This window comes from Canis lupus, chromosome 5 (assembly GCF_048164855.1).
Source record: "Canis lupus baileyi chromosome 5, mCanLup2.hap1, whole genome shotgun sequence".
NCBI classification, from domain to species: Eukaryota; Metazoa; Chordata; class Mammalia; order Carnivora; family Canidae; genus Canis; species Canis lupus.
This window is the reverse complement of record NC_132842.1, coordinates 74,127,258-74,147,851: the sequence shown is the minus strand read 5'-3', so window position 1 is coordinate 74,147,851 and position 20,594 is coordinate 74,127,258. Positions and strand designations below refer to the sequence as shown.

Below are 20,594 nucleotides of genomic sequence, written 5' to 3'. Positions count from 1 at the left end.
TCTCCATCTGCCCTTCCCTAACTCCCTCTCCCCCCACCTCTAAAATAAATAAATAAATCTTTACAAAATATATTTGAATGAATGAGTGGAAAATTAAATTGAAGTAATTGATTATATTTTTATCATTAGGATCTAGAAAGACATTTACCTAGTTCTCTCCTTAAATTAACAACATATATGAATGCAGATAAACATCCTTGATTTATTTTGTTATTTGTTGGGACACTTGGGTGGCTCAGTGTTTCAGCGTCTGCCTTTGGCCCAGGCTGTGATCCTAGGATCTGGGTCGATCGGGCTCCTTGCGGGGAGCCTGCTTCTCCCTGGGCCTGTGTCTCTGTGTCTCTCATGAATAAATAAATATTAAAAAAATTATTTTGTTAATTGTCACTTGTACAGATACCATTTGGTCATGTGTCTTTACAGAATTGAGCCAGTTAGTCCACGTTTTCCGAATTTCCACAGTATTTATTTTCTTGACATATAGAAATTGCTTTCACTTCATTTTCAGCTTTGAGAGTTTAACTGGAGCTCTGAATTTGTTTTGTTCCATTACTGCTTATAGTATTTGTGTTATTTCTTAAAATTATTATCTTAGGTTTGTGTTTCTTCTCTAGAGGGCTTTCATCATATTAGCACCTTTCAAGTTAATGGTCTCTGTATTTATCTTCACAAAGGCAGGATGTGGAGGAACCTATGTGTGCAGGTGGAATTATTGGTAATGCAAATGATCATGAGTCTGAAGAAAGAAGGTCAGAAATAAATTTATCTTCTAAGTTCATCCTGGCTTTATTTAAAATGGCCACTCCACCTCCTTGCCACCCCAGATTATAAGTAAGATAGAGAGCCTGCTTAACTCTCCCATTCAGAAACATTAGATACTTTTTTTATTTTTATTTTTATTATTATTTTTTTTCATTAGATACTTCTTGTAGCACTTCCATCATGAGGGTTGGGTGGGGCATATAGAGCAGCAGATGCTGCTAGTCTTGATTTGAGATTTCCAAGAAACTTTCTGCAGTAACTGTCCTTGTACCATAAATCTGGCTTTTAAGAGATGACAGTTCTAGTATGGTCAGTAAATCTTTATTCTGAGCTAGAGAAGTACTCTTTTATTCTTCTTTCCAAACTTTTAACTTTTTACAAATTTCAAATCTTTTATTTTTTTTAAGAGATTTATTTATTCATGAGAGACAGAGAGAGAGGCAGAGACATAGGCAGAGGAAGAAGCAGGCTCCATGTGGGGAGCCTGATGTGGGACTAGATCTCAGAACTCCAGGATCATGCCCTGCTGAGTCAAAGGCAGAGGCTCAACTGCTGAGCCACCCAGACGTCCTTAACTTTTTACAAATTTCAATTCTACATGGAGATGAGAATAATGCCCTGACCATGCCATATACCTTCATCTAAAGTTATCAATGTATAAATAAAAAAATAAAAAATAAATAAAATAAAATAAAAAAATTAAAAAAAAAAAAAAAAAAAAAGGGATCCCTGGGTGGCGCAGCGGTTTGGCGCCTGCCTTTGGCCCAGGGCGCGATCCTGGAGACCCAGGATCGAATCCCACATCAGGCTCCCGGTGCATGGAGCCTGCTTCTCCCTCTGCCTGTGTCTCTGCCTCTCTCTCTCTCTCTCTGTGACTATCATAAATAAATAAAAAAATAAAAAATAAATAAATAAATAAAATAAAAAAATTAAAAAAAAAATAAAGTTATCAATGTTAGCATTAATATTTTACCTTATTTACTATATATGTATATGTATATATCTATTTAAAATACACACACATATACTTTTAAAAATATTTTAAGGGCAGCCCTGGTGGCTCAGCGGTTTGACACCGCCTTCAGCCCAGGGCCTGATTCTGGAGACCCCAGATCGAGTCCCACGTCGGGCTCCCTGCATGGAGCCTGCTTCTCCCTCTGCCTGTGTCTCTGCCTCTCTCTCTCTCTCTCTCTCTCTCTCTCTCTCTCTCTCTCTCTCTCCCTCTCGTGGGTGAATAAATAAAAATCTTTAAAAAAATAAAATAGGGATCCCTTGGTGGCTCATTGGTTTAGTGCTTGCCTTCGTTGCAGGGTGTGATCCTGGAGTCCTGGGATTGAGTCCCACGTCGGGCACGCTGCATGGAGCCTGCTTCTCCCTCTGCCTGTCTCTGCCTCTCTAATTCTCTCTCTCTATGAATAAATAAATAAAATATTTTTAAAAAGGTTAAAAAGGGATCCCTGGGTGGCGCAGCGGTTTGGCGCCTGCCTTTTGCCCAGGGCGCGATCCTGGAGACCCAGGATCGAATCCCATGTCGGGCTCCCGGTGCATGGAGCCTGCTTCTCCCTCTGCCTGTGTCTCTGCCTCTCTCTCTCTGACTATCATAAATAAATAAAAATTTAAATAAAAAAAAAAGGTTAAAAAATAAAATAAAAAATATTCTAAGAAGCTTTCAAAAGTAAATTGCAAGTGGCAGGCATAATGGCACTTTTTGTTTTTTTTTAATTTTATTTATTTATTTGACAGAGAGAAAGAGCACAAGCAGGGAGAGTGGCAGGCAGACGGATAAACAAATAGCTAGCAAGGAAGTGTTAGGAAGGAAACCAGAGATGGAGCAAGTGGTTGATTACACCTTGAGCACACTCTTTCTTCTTTTTTTTTTTTTTTTAAGATTTTATTTATTTATTCACACAGAGAATGAGAGAGAGACAGACAGACAGAGGGAGAAGCAGGCTCCATGCAGGGAGCCCAATGTGGGACTTGATCCCGGGACTGCAGGATCACACCCTGGGCCAAAGGCAGGCACTAAACCGCTGAGCCACCAGGGATCCCCAAACACACTCTTTCTTTTCTTTTCTTTTTTAAAAGACTTTATTTATTTATTTATTTATTTATTTATTTATTTATTTATTTATTTATTTCAGAGAGACAGAGACACAGGCAGAGGAAGAAGCAGGCTTCATGAAGGGAGCCCAACGTAGGACTGGATCCCAGGTATCCAGGATCACGCCCTGAGCCAAAGGCAGACACCCAACCGGTGAGCCACCCAGGCGTCCCGACACACTCTTTCTTAAAGAGCAACTGGCCACTTCTGTAATATTTTTCCCAAAATGTTTAACTTTTTTTTTTAAGATTTTATTTATTTATTTGAGAGAGAATGAGAGCCAGAGAGATCACAGAGGGAGAAGCAGACTCACTGCTGAGCAGAGAGAGAGCCCAATGCAGGGCTGATCCCAGGGCCCTGAGATCATGATTGTGATCTGAGCTGAAGGCAGATGCTTAACCAACTGAGCCACCCAGGAGCACCTGAAATGTTTAACTTTAATCATAAATAAATAATCAGGGATCCCTGGGTGGCGCAGCGGTTTGGCGCCTGTCTTTGGCCCGGGGCGTGATCCTGGAGACCCGGGATCGAATCCCACGTCGGGCTCCCGGTGCATGGAGCCTGCTTCTCCCTCTGCCTGTGTCTCTGCGCCTCTCTCTCTCTCTGTGACTATCATAAATAAATAAAAATTAAAAAAAAAATAATCAGATTAATAAAGAGACTTGAGGACAAAATGTAATCCCGAATCAAAAAAAAAAAAAAAAAAAAAAAAAAAGAAAGAAAGAAAAGGGAAAAAAAGGAAAGAAAAAAAAGCCATAAATTATGAGGAAAACTGGGAAAATTTAAATATGGACCATATACTTGGTGGTAAAATTGTGTCTGTGTTAAATTTTGTAAGAATGACAATTGTAGGGCACCTGGGTGGCTCAGTTGGTTAAGCGTCTACCTTTGGCTCAGGTCATAATCCCAAGGTCCTGGGATCAAGTCCCACATCAGGCTTCCCGTGGGGAACCTGCTTCTCCCTCCACCTATGTCTCTGCCTCTCTGTGTTTTTCTTTAATAAATCTAAAAAATCTTAAAAAAAAAAAAAAAAAGAGGTAAAAATGGGGGGAGGGGACTGGAGAGGGAGGTGGGCAAAGTGTGAAGTAGCCATAAAGCTAACTAATGAATTTGAAGCCTTGTTTTCCAAGCATGAAAACAAAACAAAAAAACAAATCAGAATCTGAAAGTACTAAATCTAATACTTTCTTTTCTAGTAAAAGAAACTAGGAAATTGCCTCTAAAATGATATCATTGTCTACTCACTCTCAAAGCATATCTGTATTATTTATTTTTAGCAGGAAAAGGAAAAACGTTTTTTTTTTTTTAAAGATTGTATTTATTGGGGTGGGTGGGGAGGGGTTGTGGGGCTGGGGCCTTGCTTCCCCTCCACCCCCCTCCCCTGGTCCCCTATCCCTGGGGCCGTTTGTTAAAAAAGAGTAATAAAAGGATTAAAAAAAAAAGATTGTATTTATTTATTCATGAGATATACAGAGAGGAGCAGAGACACAGATAGAGGGAGAAGCAGGTTCCTTGCAGGGAGCCTGATGTGGGACTCGATCCCAAGACCAGGATCACGCCCTGAGTCAAAGGCAGACACTCAACCGCTGAGCCACCCAGACATCCCAGGAAAAAGGTTTTTATAACTTTTAATAAGGTCTAGTGAAGGGCAAACCACTGAAATAAGTTATTTTTTGGAGTTGGAATTTTATGGAATCATGTATCGTAAGATCTGAGGAAACCTAGAAAAAAGTTGTTCTTTACTCACATTTATTCATTTCTTCAACAAATATTTGTTGAATGTGCCTGGTACAATTTTAGGTAATATCAGCAAAATAGTAACAATAATAATAGTAATAATAATAATAATAATTCCTATCTATCAGGATAGAATAATTGCTATGAAAAGATTTATGCACATTACAAAGAGCATATAGAGGAAGAGGTGTCTTTTTATTTGTTTTTGTTTGCTTGTTTTTGAGATAAGAGTTGAAAAAGGAGTTTCCCTAGTGAACAGAGGGGAACAAATCCTAGGCTGAGGAGACAGCACATGAAAAAGCACAGGAATATGATATAGGAGGGTACATTTAAAGAACATCATGTAATTTGGTATATATTAAATATGCCAATCATTTCTTCTATGCTCATATTCCCTTCTTAGGAAACTGCCCTTCTCAAAGCTAGTGAATGCTGTGCATATTAAACGACCTTCAACCCCTGGCCACAAGAGCAGAAATGGGCCCTTGACTGGAGCTAATAAGATTTTCTCTTTTTTTAAAATAAAGATTTATTGGGGCAGCCCGGGTGGCTCAGCAGTTTAGCCTACCTTCAGCCCAGGGTGTGATCCTGGAGACCTGGGATCGAGTCCCATGTCGGGCTCCCTGCATGGAGCCTGCTTCTCCCTCTGCCTGTGTCTCTGCCTCTTTCTCTCTGTGTGTCTCTCATGAATAAATAAATAAAATCTTTAAAAATGTTTTAAAAATAAAGAGTAGGCTGACTTCATGTCATCTAAGCAGTCCAAAAAAATCTCAGGTGGGCAGCCTGGGTAGCTCAACGGTTTAGAGCCGCCTTCAGCCCAGGGTGTGATCCTGGAGAACCGGGATCGAGTCCCACGTCAGGCTCCCTGCATCTCCCTGCATGGGGCCTGCTTCTCCCTCTGCATGTGTCTGTGCCTCTCTCTCTCTCTCTTTCTCTCTGTGTCTCTCATGAATAAATAAAATCTTAAAAAAAAAAGATTCTTAGATACTGACTTTAGGATAAAATTCTTTAAAAAAACAAAACAAAACAAAACAAATCTCAGGGCCTAAACTTGTATTAAATTGGCTGTAATTGCTAGTTGCAAGAGTAAATAAAAATCCTCTTTGAAGAAAAATATCATCATCCGTAGCTTCAAATTATTTACATGAAAAATTGCTTTTTTCAAATACAGTGTCCAGAGCAACGATAACCAGGCACACAAAGAGACAAGACACCATGAGTAAGTAAGAGAAAAAACAGATAATAGAAACAGTCTCACAGGGCAGCCTGGGTGGCTCATCAGTTTAGCGGCGCCATCGGCCCAGGGGGGACCTGGAGACTTTGGATCGTGTCCCACGTCAGGCTCCCTGTGTGGAGCCTGCTTCTCCCTTTACCTGCATCTCTGCCTCTCTCTCTCTATGTGTGTCTCTCATGAATAAATAAATAAAATCTTAAAAAAAAAAAAAGAAACAGACTCAGAGATTCTGTATGTTGCAATCATTGGACACTAACTATAAAATGATTCTGTGTACTATGTTCAAGGAGATAAAAACCAAACTTGAAAAACTTGGCAGACAACTAGAAACTATGAAAAGTGACATAAAAGAGGTGCCTGGGTGGCTCAGCCAGTTAAGCTGCCAACTCTTGATTCCCCCTCAGGTCATAATCTCAGGGTTCTGGGATCAAGCCCCACATCGGGCTCCCTGCTCAGGTGGGGAGTCTCCTTTCCCTCTTCCCGCTTATGCTCTCTCTTTCTCAAATAAATAAAATCTTTAAAAAAAATAGAATATCTTAAGTTTTGACACTACCACATTACTTTACCAATTTTCATTTTCTTTAGCAATGTTTAAGAGTTCTCTTTACATTCTTTTTTTTTTTTTTTTTTTTTTAGGATTTTATTTATTCATGAGAGACACAGAGAGAGGCAGAGACATAAGCAGAGGGAGAAGCAGGCTCCCTGCAGGGAACCTGATGTGGGACTCCATCCTGGGACTCCAGGATCATTCCCTGAGCCAAAGGCCAACACTCAACAACTGAGCCACCCAGGCATCCCTCTCTTCACATTCTTCCAATACTGAATTTATTAATTTTTTTAAGATTTTATTCATTTATTCATGAGAGACACAGGGAGAGAGAGAGAGAGAGAGAGGCAGAGACACAGGCAGAGGGAGAAGCAGGCCCCATGCAGGGAGCCCCATGCAGGACTGGATCCCAGATTTCCGGGATCAGGCCCTGGGCTGAAGGTGGCTCTAAACTGCTGAGCCACCCGGGCTGCCCCATCAAAGTTTTGTTATATTGCCAGTCTGAAGAATTAAAAATGGTATTTTAAAAGTCTACTTTGCATAAAAATGGACATGATCACGGAATAGAAAAGAGAATCCAGAAATAAACCTTTGCATATATGGTCAAATGATTTTTAACAAGGTATCAAGACCATTTAATGGGGAAAGAACAGTCTTTTCAACAAATTGTAGTGAGAAAACTGGATACAAAAGACTTACCTTATACCCTACACAGAAATTAACTAAAAATGGATCAAAGAGGGATCCCTGGGTGGCGCAGCGGTTTGGCGCCTGCCTTTGGCCCAGGGCACGATCCTGGAGACCTGGGATCGAATCCCACGTCGGGCTCCCAGTGCATGGAGCCTGCTTCTCCCTCTGCCTATGTCTCTGCCTCTCTCTCTCTCTCTCTGTGTGTGTGTGTGACTATCATAAATAAAAATTAAAAAAAAAAATTAAAAAAATAAAAAATAAAAAAATAAAAATGGATCAAAGAGGTAAAATGTAAGTACAAAAATGATAAAACTCTTAGAAGAAAAAATAGAGGAAAAGCTTCATGTCGTTGGATTTGGCAGTGATTCTTTGGATATGATACAAAAACACAAGCAACAAAAGAAAAAAATAGATAAATTGAACTTCACCAAAATTCAAAACTTTTGTGCATCAAAAGATACCATCAGCAGTGTAAAAGACAACACACAGAATGGGAGAAAATATTTGCGAATCATATATCTAACAAGGAATTAATATCTAGAGTACATAAAGAACTTCCACAACTCAACAAGGACCAAAAAACAAAAAAAAAAAAACAAAAAAAAAACAAAAACCCTGAAACAACCCAATTAAAAAATAGACAAAGAGGGGCACCTGGGTGGCTCTGTTGGTTAAGTGCCTGTCTTCTGCTCAGGTCATGATTTCAGGGTCCAGGGATTGAGCCCCACATCAGGCTCCCATCTCATCAGGGAGTCTGCTGCTCCCTCTGCCCCTCCCTTGCTCATGCTCTCTCTTATTCTCTCTCAAAGAAATAAATAAAATCTTTTAAAAAATGGTCGAAGGACTAGAATAGACATTTTTCCAAAGAAGATATACAAATTGCCAACAAGAACATGAATGATGCTCAACATCATTATTCATTAGGAAGATACAAATAAAAACCACAGTGAGATATCACATCATATCTGCTAGGATGGCTATACTATGAAAAAGAGGTAATAATTATTAGTAAGAATACAGAGAAATTGGAACCCTTATATATTGTTGGTGGGAATGTAAAATGGTAAAATATTTTAGAAAACAGGTTGGTGTTCCTTGAAAAACTAAAGAATTATGAGTTTGGGGGTTTAGGGAAAGAAAAATTGAGCTGGATTATAAATTAGGCAGCCTATGGCAAGATTTGAAACTGTAAAATTAGATGGGATCACCTAGGGCAAAGTATGGATAGAGCAGAAAAGAGCCAAAGGCAGAGTTAAACTTCAATAGTTAGAGGAAGAGGAGGATCCAACCAATATGATTGAAGTGTGACCAAGGAAGCAAGAAGAAAACTAGGAGAATGGAGTATTCTACAAACCAAGAAAAAAAAAATGACTTCAAGAAGGGAATAATTAACAGTGTTGAATACTATTGAGAGGTTAAGATGAAAGTAGAGAGATTGCCATTGGGTTTGGTAAGATAGAAGTTATAATGACCTGGAAAAGGCAGTTTCAATAGAATGGTAGGGACAGGGATGTCTGAGTGAGTCAGTCAGTTAAGCAAGTGACTCTTGATTTCAGTTCAGGTCATGATTCCAGGGTTGTGAGACTGAGCAGGCCCATGATAGGTGTGGAGTCTGCTTAAGATTCTCTCCCCCTCTGCTCCTCTCCTGCCTCTCTTAAAAAAAAAAAAAAAGAATGGCAGGGACAAAAACTATGTTTTAATGGATTAAAGAGAGAATGGAGATGAGAAAGTAGGAAAAGCAAATATAGACACATACTTTGTGTAGTTTTGTAAAGAAATAGGGTGATAGGAGGGAGGTAGGACAGGGAAAATTTTAAAAATGTTTTTAAATAAAAACAAAAATTTCAATAGATTACATTATATGGTACAAAATGGTATATAATGAAAATCTCACTCCCGTACCTTTTCCTCAATCACAGTGTTTTCGTCCCTCATTTCAATGTTTCCAGTCTCTCACAAATCTTTCTGGAAATATTCTCTGTATATATGAGAAAATACTTACATATATTTATTTTTTAAAGATTTTATTTATTTATTCATGAGAGATACACAGAGAGAGGCAGAGTGAGAAGCATGCTCCATGCAGCCTGATGTGGGAATTGATCCCAGGACTCCAGGATCATGTCCTGGGCTGAAGGCAGGTGCCAAATCGCTGAGCCACCCAGGGATCTCTATTTACCCAGGGTTCTATATTTAAATATATATGTATATATGTATGAATATATAGAAAATATGTATGTATTCATACATATATCTATGTATATCTATGTATGTATTCTCTATATATTCATACATATATACAATATATCCTATATATTGTATGTACATCTATGTATATATCTGTGTATATATTTTCTATATATTCATGAATATATATATTCTTCTATCTTCCCTCCTTTTAAACACACAAATGGTAGCTCACTGTACATACTGTTTCTTCTCCTTTTCTATTTATCAATATATCTTGAAGATTGTTCTATTGGGATATAAAAATGTCTTCTGCTTTCTTTATGGTTGCATATGGCTTTTTTTTTAAGATATTATTTATTTATTCATGAGAGACACAGAGAGAGAGGCAGGAGACATAGGCAGAGGGAGAAGCAGGTTCCATGCAGGGAACCCGATGTGGGATTCGATCCTGGGTCTCCAGGATCATGCCCTGAGCCAAAGGCAGAGGCTCAACTGCTGAGCCACCCAGACATCCCTGCAATAAGATAATTGCATTATTATACAATATTATACAATAATTTATTTATTTAATCCCCTAGTGATACCTACTGATCAATATTTAGGGGGTTTCCAATAATTTGTTATTACAAATAGAGCTGCAAATAATAATTTTATACATAGGTCTTTTCACATGTGTATAAATACTTATCTATAGGATAAAATTTCTTAGAATTGCTGAGTCAAAGGGTAAGTACATTTGTAAGTTTGATAGATATGGTGCCAAATGTTTGTTTTTTTTTTTAATTTTTATTTATTTATGATAGTCACAGAGAGAGAGAGAGGCAGAGACACAGGCAGAGGGAGAAGCAGGCTCCATGCACCGGGAGCCCGACGTGGGATTCGATCCCGAGTCTCCAGGATCGCGCCCTGGACCAAAGGCAGGCGCCAAACCACTGCGCCACCCAGGGATCCCCATGGTGCCAAATGTTTTTATATAATTTATACCAATATATTTTCTACCAGCAATGATGAGGCCTGTTTCCCCATACTATATGTTAGCAATTTTTTTATCTTTTCCAATCTAGTAAGTGAAAATGATTTCTTGTACTTTTGATTTGCATTATTTTACTTTGAGTGAGGTTGAATATATTTTCAAAAGCTTAAAAGCTATTTTTATTTCTTTGAATTGTCACTTCCTCCCTTTTATTCATTCTTCTAATGAGTTGTTGGTCTTATTCATCTGTAGAAGCTCTTAATATATCAGGCACGTTAGCCCTCTGTGATATGAGTTACAGATATGTCTTTTCACTTTATTTATGTTTTCTCTCCAAAAATTTAAAATTTTTACATAGCTGAATTTATCTAGGTTTTGTATCATACTTTAAAAACCTTCCCCATTCCAAAAGGATTTTTTAAAAATTCCCAGAAGAGTTTTTTTTTTTTTGTTTTTGTTTTAAGTATGAGGAAGGTGTTAGTAGAACATATTTACATATTTTCAATAGAAAGGGAGGAATCAATGATGCAGGAGAGATTAGAGAAAGTTTCAGGAGCAAAGTCCATGACTAGACTAAAGAGGATGGGACACAGAGCCTAAATGAATTAATTGGCCTTTAATAGGAATAGGGACACTTTCCCTTTGTTACAGGAAAGAAGACAGAGAATATGAGTGCTGATGGATATAGGATGGTCGATTTGGCGGTGAGAGGATGAGAGAATTCCTTTTTTTTTTTTTTTTAAGATTTTATTTATTTATTCATGAAAGACACACAGAGAGAGGCAGAGGGAGAAGCAGGCTCCATGCAGGAAGCCTGATGCAGGACTCGATCCTGAGACTCCAGGATCACGCCCTGGGCCAAAGGCAGGCACTAAGCCACTGAGCCACCCAGGGATCCCAGAATGAGGTAATTCCAACTGATTGCCTTTCTTTTCTCAGTGACACAGAAGGCAAATTCATTCACTAAGTTCAGGGTAGGAAGAGGGTTTAAGGCTTAAGGAGAGATGAAGATTTAGAAGGTTTAGAGGCTATGTTGGATTAGATGTTCTAACTTCTGTTCATTTCTTCTCCTCTTGAACAAAAGATAATTTATTTAACATTTTTATTAATACTATGATTTGACCTGATGAAATGACTTGGTTTCTCTTTGCAAAGTCCTTGAAGAATGCTTCATATGGTTAGAACAGTATCATATGGGTGATACCATAGTAGTTATCATTTGTATCACTACTAATTTACTAGTATCAGTAGTAGTAAATAACTTCCCCCTAATGTGCTGTGCATGGGTTCCTTGTTGGGTGAGCTTGTCTTCAAGGGGTGTTTGGGTTCACTCTTTAGATAACAACTGAAAGCTTCTTTACAAATAATTCATGTTCCATACTTACCACAAACCTGCTAAAGTCTCGACAACTTAGCCTTCAGTTACTTGTTTTCCCTTTATTCACCTGGCATTTGTATGTCCCTAAAGACAGAATTTGAATGGGTTGACTTGCCATTATTTAGTACTGAATGCTGCTTTCGAAAACAGCTACTGCTACTGCCTCAACATTAGTTGGCTAATGTATATGTTGTTGCCTTTGGCTCATGTGTTAATCAACTGTGATAGCAAGGTTTGTTTCATTCAAAACAGGTTGTATGAGTCATAGCACTTGAAGAGGAAAGAACAGTTTGGATCACTTTGCCTAGAAGGGGGCCATGTACCTGGCAAGTCCAGATGGCTGCACGGACTCCTTTAGCCCTTCCAGCAAATTGTTTATATTCTTTGTCTCAGTAATTAATTCTACTTTTGGAAATCTAACCTAAGGAAATGATCCTTAGGAGGTAGTTCAGAGAGTGGTTAAGAACACACAGTCTCTGGAGTCAGATACACTTAGAATTGAATCCCAAGTGGTGGTGATGTTGAGTATGTATCCACTAGAGATTTATATTTTTTTTCCTCAAGTCATCATATGCAATTTTTAAAAAATGTCTTCTTTGGGATGCAATTCACATACCATAAATTTACTCATTTGCAGTATACAATTGAACGGTTTAAACATATTCACAGAGTTGTGCAACCATCACTACAATCGATTTTATTTTATTTTATTTTTTTAAAGATTTTATTTATTTATTCATGAGAGATACTGAGAGAGAGGCAGAGACACAGGCAGAGGGAGAAGCAGGCTCCATGCGGGGAGCCCGATGTGGGACTCGATACCCGGTCTCCAGGATCACACCCTGGGCCAAAGGCAGACGCTCAACCACTGAGCCACCCAGGCGTCCCTACAACCGATTTTAGAATATTTTCATCTCCTCAAAAGAAATCCTCTGTTCATTAATCACTCCTCATCTTATAGAACCCTACATAATCACTAATCTTTTTGTCTCTATAGATTTGCCTATTCTGGAATTTTCATGTAATGAAATCATACAATATGTGATCTTTTGTAACTGGATTCTTTCATTTAGCATAACATCTTTAAGCTCATTAATGTCGTAACATATATCAATCTGTGATTCCATTTTATTGGTGAATAATAATTCTAGTATTTGAATATATCACTTTCATTTATCCATTCATCAGTTGATGAATATTTGGATTATTTCTATTTGGGGGGGCTGTTACGAATAATCTTCCTGGAACATTCACATATACCTTTTGGCATACAAGTTTTTGTGTGGACATATATTTTTATTTCTCTTGGATATATTACCTAGAAGTAGAACTGCTTAGTTATTGGATAACTCTGTGTTTAACCTGTGAGCAATTGCCAAACTGTTTTCTAAAATGCTATATCCCTTTACAAACCTACCAGCAATATATGAGGGTTCCAGTTTCGGCATCCTCACGAACACTTATTATAGTCTGCCTTTCTGATTATAGCCATCCTAATGGGTATGATTTGATATCTCATTATGGTTTGTTTTTTTGTTTTGTTTTGTTTTTTCTAAGTAGGCTCCATGCCCAGCACAGAGTCCAATGCGGAGCTTGAACTCATGACCCTGAGATCAAGACCTGAGCTGAGATCAGGAGTCTGCTGCTTAACCAACTGAGCAACCCAGGTGCCCCTCATTATGGTTTTGATTTGCATTTCTCTAGTGGCTGATGATGTGGAGCATCAATGCATGTGCTTAGTGGTCATTTACATATCTTATATGGAGATTGTCTATTTAAATCCTTTGTCCAGGGGCAGCCTGGGTGGCTCAGTGGTTTAGCACTGCCTTCAGCCCAGGTCCTAATCCTGGAGACCCAGGATTGAACCCATGTCAGGCTCCCTGCATGGAGCCTGCTTTTCTCTCTGCCTGTGTCTCTGTCTCTCTCTCTCTTTCTGTGTGTGTCTCATGAATCAATAAATAAAATCTCTAAAGAAAAAAAATTCTTTGTCCATTTGTAAAAAATTGGGTTACTTGTTTTTTTGTTCTTGACTTGTAAGAGTTTTTAATGTATATTCCATTTACCAGTCCCTTATCAAATTTGTAAATATTTTCTGCCATGTTGTAGGTTGTCTTTTCACTTTCTTTCTTTGTAAGATTTTATTTTTAAGTAATCTCTACAGCCAACGTGGGGCTCAAACTCACAACCCTAAGATCTAGAGTCTCACACTCCAGTGACTGACCCAGCCAGGTTCCTGGTCTTTTCATCTCTTGATGGTATCTATCATTTGCATTTGTCCAATTTGTCTATTTTTTCTTTTGATGCTTTTCTACTCAATGTTTTAAATTTCTTTTCTCTCTTGATCCTACTCCAACCAGGCTTTCACCCTTACCAGTGCATCAAAATTACTCTTCATAAAGTCACCAGTAACCTCCATATTATTGATCAAATGGTCAAGACTCAGCCTTCATTTTTATTTGACAGAGCTCTCACCCCTTCCTTCTTGAAAGCAAATACTAAGCCATATTCATTAGCTTCCAGAATACTACTCCCTCCTGGCTTTCTCCTACCCCTCTCATTGGCTTCTCCATCTCAGTCTCCTTTGCTGCTTCCTCCTCATCTCTCTCACCATTAAACACTGGAATGGAGTGCAGCAGGATGCACACCTTGGATTTATATCTCTTCTCAACAGTCACTCTGCTGATGATTTCATCTAGCCTAATGGCTTTTTTTTTTTTTAAGATTTCATTTATTTATTCATGAGAGACACACAGAGAGAGAGGCAGAGACACAGGCAGAGGGAGGAGAAGGCTCCATGCAGGGAGCCTGATGTGGGTTCGATCCTGGGTCTCCAGGATCAGGACCTGGGCTGAAGGCAGCGCTAAGCCGCTGAGCCACCTAGGCTGCCCAAGCCTAATGGCTTTAAATATCATCTGTATGCTAATAATACCCTGACTTATATCTCTGGCCCAAACTCTCTGCCTAAAACATTCTTCCCCCAGATAGGTGCACTGCTCACTGCACTTCTAGCTATGGGCTGAATTGTGTCCCCCACCCAAAATTTATATGTTGAAGCCCTGACCCCCAATGTAACTATTTGGAGATAGGACCTTTATGAAGGTAATTAAGGTTGAATGAGGTCATGAGGGTGGGGTTCTGATCCAATAGGAATTAGTGTCCATATAAGAAGAGACACCAGAGAGCTCCATGTGCACACACCCAGGAAAGGCCATGGGAGAAGACAGCAAGAAGGACCATCTGCAAGCTAGGAAGAGAGCTATCAGAACCCAGCTATGAACTTTGATCTCAGATTTCTAGCCTCCAAAACGGTGAGAAAATAAATGTTGTTTAAGCCCCCCAACCTATAGTATTATGTTATGGCAGCCTAAACTGATTAATAAACTCCCACACTCACTTCAGATTTTTGCTTGATGTTTCCTTTTCACTGAGGTATTTCCTCATTGCCTGTTTAAAGTTGCAACCTTGCCTAACCCTGGCATTCTTTATCCCCTTTTCCTGTTTTATTTTTCTCCATCATATCATCAGATATATATACTACCTATACTTTATTTTTTAATTATCTGTCTTCTGCCACTGAAATGTAAGTTTTTAGGGGTAGAGTCTTCTGTTTACTTTGTTTACCTGTGTATCCCTAATACCTAAAACAGTACCAGGAAAATCATAGGCCTTTATTTTTTTAAAAAAAGGCTTATTAATTTATTTGAAAGAGACCTCATGCACACACATGAGCCAAGTGGATGGAGGGGCAGAGGGAGAGGGAGAGAGAATCTCAAGTAGACTCCCCACTGGGCATGGACCCCGACAGGGGTCTCAATCTCAGGACCCTGGGATCATGACCTGAGCTGAAATCAAGAGTTGGTTGATTAACCGACTGAGTCACCCAGATGCCCCAATTATAGACCTTTAAAAAATAAATGTTGAATGAATGATTGCCATTGTAGCCTGAGAATATGTGATGAAATTAGATATATTAAATTGGGATTTAGGGCAGCCCCAGTGGCCCAGCAGTTTATCACCGCCTTCAGCCCAGGGCATGATCCCACACTCCCAGGATCGAGTCCCACGTAGGGCTCCTTGCATGGACCCTGCTTCTCCCTCTGCCTGTGTCTCTGCCTCTCTCTCTCTCTCTGTGTCTCTCATGAATAAATAAATAAATAAATAAATAAATAAATAAATAAATAAATAAAATATTTAAAAATAAATAAATTGGGATATAATGAAGTTGGCTACTTCTGTGAGTTATAATTCAGGCCTTCATGGTTACTTCTTAGGAACTATTAATTAACAGCTTAGCTAGCTTTATCAGTTAACAAAGTTCCTTCCCTCGTGATCATTGCAATGAAAGATTCTTGGTGAGCAAGCCACAACTGGGGCTGAGATACTCTTTATATAAACAGAGCCCAGTCCTAAAGGATCATGCTTGAATGTTCTATTCGAACACCAGATATATGTTGGTGGGTCCTCTGAATTTGTTAGGAGGTCATCTTCAAAGCTGTGTGGTCCATCACTGGCATTACTGTGCTCTCCCCTTTTTAGTGACCTAAATGAAAAATGTTTTGGCATGGTAGTATCCTCAAAGAATTGGCTTAAATGTCTTTGGTTCTTTACTAGGATCTGTATTTCATACTGGTCATTACACTTTGACCCTTTAAGATAGATTTGTTTTTGTTTTGTAGCAATTCTTTTTTTTTTTTTTACGATTTTATTTATTTATTCATGAGAGACACAGAGAGAGGCAGAGACGTAGGCAGAGGGAGAACCAGGCTCCCCCCAGGAAGCCCAATGTGGGACTCAATCCCAGGACCCTGGGATCATGCCCTGAGTGGAAGGCAGACTCTCAACCGCTGAGCCACCCAGGCATCCCTGTAGTATATGGCACAAGAAGGCATCAACAGAAGGATCACTAGTGAAAGATATAACTTCATTATTTTGATGATGGAATTTTATATAGATACATTAATATGAATAAGTTATATTAGTAGCCACTGCAATAGGAACTCTAAGTAACGGGAGAAAATTAACTGATTCAGCTTGCAGTCATCCCTAAATCAACTGATACTCTTGCTAGTTTTAATTAGAGTGTATATTTATTGTATAATTTATATAAGCAGCTTTAGTTGAAGTCAGGACAGATCATTGTTATGTTCTGGTATACCGTGTACTTTAGATGTACTTTTCTTTAATAGTTCTCTTGTAAATTTTCACAATAAAATAAAATGAAAATTAAGTTAATTTTTTATTTGTAAAGTAAACCTAATGTGGGGTTGAACTCACAACCCTGAGATCAAGAGCCACACGTTCTACTGATGGGGCCATCCAGGTGCCCCAAAATGAAAATTAATTTTAAAAATTTCTGCTAACTTGTTGACACCATCATAATGGTATTTTCATCCATGGCCATTTGTAAGAATTACTGTAAATACTATACAGTCTCAAGGCATTTTGCTCTGGGCTTTACTATTGCATGTATCATTAATTATCCAAATCCTATTACCACTTGAACTTTCTAGTATTTTGAATGGCATTGTCTTTTAAGAGAGCTCTTCTAATTGCAGAATCTTCGTATCCTTGGATTTGCTGGTTCAGCATAAATAGTGGTTGACTAGTCTGTAGATCCACATGTCTTATGAACTGTCTATTTCCTGTGTTCTCTGCCTGCTGAACTGGAACAGCATTTGGAAAAAAAGATGCTACTATCTTTGCTCTGATTTACTGTCTGAGTAGAATCTCTTATTTAAATATGGTTTGGTCAAGAGGCATTATTTAGTGGATTATATATATATATATTAAAGATTTTGTTTATTTATTCATGAGAGACACAGAGAGAGGCAGACATATGGAGAAGTAGGCTCCCCAGGAGAAGGTCAATGTGAGACTCAATCCTGGATTCCTGGATCATGCCCTGAACCAAAGGCAGACACTCAACCACTGAGTCACCCACACGTCCCAAGAGGATTTTATTTTTTAATTCAGTATAATTGATGATATTACAACAAAGCAAAGAATCCAAACTGCAATACTGAGTGATATGGCACAATTTCAAGTCTCGTATAGTATCATGGGAAGTCCACCTTTAGTCATTCCACAAATCGATCACTTAATTTATCATTCAGCAAGCATTTATTAAATATCTTTGTGGGGAGGCATTTGCAAATATTGGAAATACAACGTGATAAGCTAAGGACCTTGCCCTAATGGAGTTCACAGATGGTCAACTCCTATTTGGTGTGATAATGCTACAATAGAGGCACGTAATTTTTTTTTTTTTACGTAAATGTTTTAATCCTATGTGAAGGATGATTTTTGGAAAGACATCATTATAATATGTTTTAGGGAAACAAAACATTGGGAGCAAATCACTTTTAGGTTTAAGATTCTCTATTTTGTTTGTTACTAGATATTTACTAAAAATATACATATATATTTGAATGCCTCCTGAATGCTGGGAATTGTGCTTAAAGAAAAATTAGAGGGCAGCCTGGGTGGCTCAGTGGTTTAGCGCCGCCTTCAGCCTAGGGTGTGATCCTGGAGACCCAGGATTGAGTCCCACGTTGGGTTCCCTGCATGGAACCTGCTTCTTCCTCCGCCTATGTGTCTGCCTCTCTCTCTCTCTGTCTCTCTCATGAATAAATAAATAACATATTTTAAAAAAAGAAAGAAAAATTAGATGTGGTCTCTTCCCAATGAAAGAGACAGACATTGAACAAGTATAGAGTTAGATATTTTAAATATTAGAAGAAATCCCAAAGAGGTGTTCTGAAAGACTATAGGGATTTTAGATAGAATGAGAGCCACTTAGCATATTGTATGTTATCTATCCCTGTATAACAAATAATTTCCAAAATTTTAAGACAATAGTAAACATTCTCATATAGCTTTCATGGGTCAGGATTTCAGGAGAGTCTAAGTAGTATAACTCAGAATCTCTCATCAGTTTATAATCAAAATGTCAGTTGAAACACTCATCTGAGGCTTAACAGAGGATGGGAAGATCCAATTCCAGCATGGCTCACTCACATTGTTATTGGCAAGAAGCCCTATTTCTTTGTTCCATGGACCACTCCGTATAGTTGCTTGTCCTCAAGAGAGAGTGATCCAAGAGAGAACGAGCTAGAAGCCTTATGTCTTTTTTGACTTGCCCCAGAAGTCATACACCTTTATTTCCATAGTATCTTATCAGTTACATAGATCATCACTGTTCAGCATGGGAAGGGGCGTGAGTACCAGGATGTAAGGATTACTAAGGGCCATCTTGGAGGCTGGCTAACACATATATAAATCTCCAAATGCAAACTTGCTGAAATGAAACTTTTCAGAAGAATCTAATGCAGGTATTTTATAAACAACTTCTGTTCATGTTCAAGTTCACATTCACTTGCCTATCAGTAGAAGATTTGCATGATTCTATTTCCTGCTTAATAAAGAACCTACCTCTTCCTAATTTCTTCCCCACTTTTCCAGAAATGTTTACAGAGTACCTATAATCATTAGGAGTTCAGTTTTGCTCAGTTCAGAGAGGTGTAAAGATAGAATAGTTTCCCTCAAAGCACTCATGGTCTGATGGAGGTAAACTTACAGTACAAATGTGATAATGGAGGCATGAACAATTAGGTTGGAAAAGAAATATCTAAGTAGAGTAGGGGTCAACAAACCATAGATCATGAGCCAAATCTAGCTCACTGCTTGTTTTTTTAAATAAAGTTTTATTGATGTACAGCCACTCCCATTTGTCTATTGTCTATGACTGCTTTTGCACTGTAATGGTAGAGTGAAGTCATTGAAACTGAGGCATTGGGGATCCCTGGGTGAAATATTTTTCCTTCAGATTTTCAGATTTATAGTTTGTCTCCTACTTGGACTTTTGGACACCTACTACTCTTTTGCCTAGAAGATGTGAAACATCTCATCTTCATTGTGGTACACAGCATTGGGATTCTAGGGGTTCTCCTTTCTTCAGGTCCTCTACCCCATCAAAGTTGGGTCAAAACTCAGTAGTGGTCAAATCTCAGTTGAACTAACAGTTAACCAAGGTCAATAATTCACCCTTCAGGGGCACCTGGGTGGCTTAGTGGTTGAATGTCTGTCTGCCTTTGGCTCAGGTCATGATCTCGGGGTGCTGGGACTGAGTTCCACATCAGGCTCCCCATAGGGAGCCTGCTTCTCCCTCTGCCTATGTCTCTGCCTCTCTCTGTGTGTCTCTCATGAATAAATAAATAAAATCTTAAGAAAAAATTCACCCTTCAAAGTTTCACTTTGGCTCTTTGTGTGAGGAGGAGGAGACGTGGGCTAAGAGCTATAGTGCCATGTTTACATTATGTCTCATGTTTTCTTTTCTTTTCTTTTTTTTTAAGATTTTATTCACTTATCCATGAGAGACACACAGAGAGAGAGACACAGAGACACAGGCAGAGGAAGAAGCAGGCTCCATCCAGGGAGCCCGATGTGGGACCTGATCCTTGGTCTCCAGGATCACGGCCTGGAACGAAGGTGGCGCTAAACTGCTGAGCCACCCGGGCTGCCCTACATTATGTCTAATGTTTTCTTATTTGTTTCTTGTTGCCTAAGTTCCAATAGTTGTAAGCTGCAGTGATTGAGGGTTAACCTAGTGTAGTCTTACTCCATTAAAGACTCCTCTCCAATGTATTATGATATATCCCTTCATACCTTATCTCATGATGCTCCCTTCAGCAAAAGTACTTTTATGGCTCCTCCAAGTCTTATCTCCAATGTCACCTGTGTGGGAAGCAGTCTTTAATTTCTCTAGCTTGGGGTTGGCAAACATTTTCAGTAAAGAACGAGGTAGTGAATATTTTATGCTATACAAGCCAAGAGCAATGAGAGTGCCACTCAATGCCTCAGTTTCTTTCTTTCTTTCTTTCTTTTTAAAGATTTATTTATTTATTTATCATAGACAGAGAGAGAGAGAGAGAGAGAGAGGCAGAGACACAGGAGGAGGGAGAAGCAGGCTCCATGCCGGGAGCC

At 38.8% G+C, this 20,594-nt stretch overlaps 1 long non-coding RNA gene across 2 annotated transcripts in view; it reads left to right on the top strand.

The window, feature by feature from the left end:
* LOC140634126 (uncharacterized) overlaps nucleotides 1-18,053 on the top strand; it is a 30,469-nt gene extending 12,416 nt beyond the window's left edge. Inside the window, exons 2-5 of one of the 2 annotated variants that reach the window (XR_012031656.1) lie at nucleotides 2,904-3,016; nucleotides 5,772-5,819; nucleotides 10,065-13,279; nucleotides 14,760-18,053. This is a non-coding gene — a long non-coding RNA (uncharacterized lncRNA). Of the gene's footprint in view, nucleotides 1-2,903; nucleotides 3,017-5,771; nucleotides 5,820-10,064; nucleotides 14,391-14,759 lie in introns of those variants that run through there. The other variant, XR_012031655.1, reaches the window with a different exon arrangement.
* The last annotated feature ends 2,541 nt before the right edge of the window (nucleotides 18,054-20,594 follow it).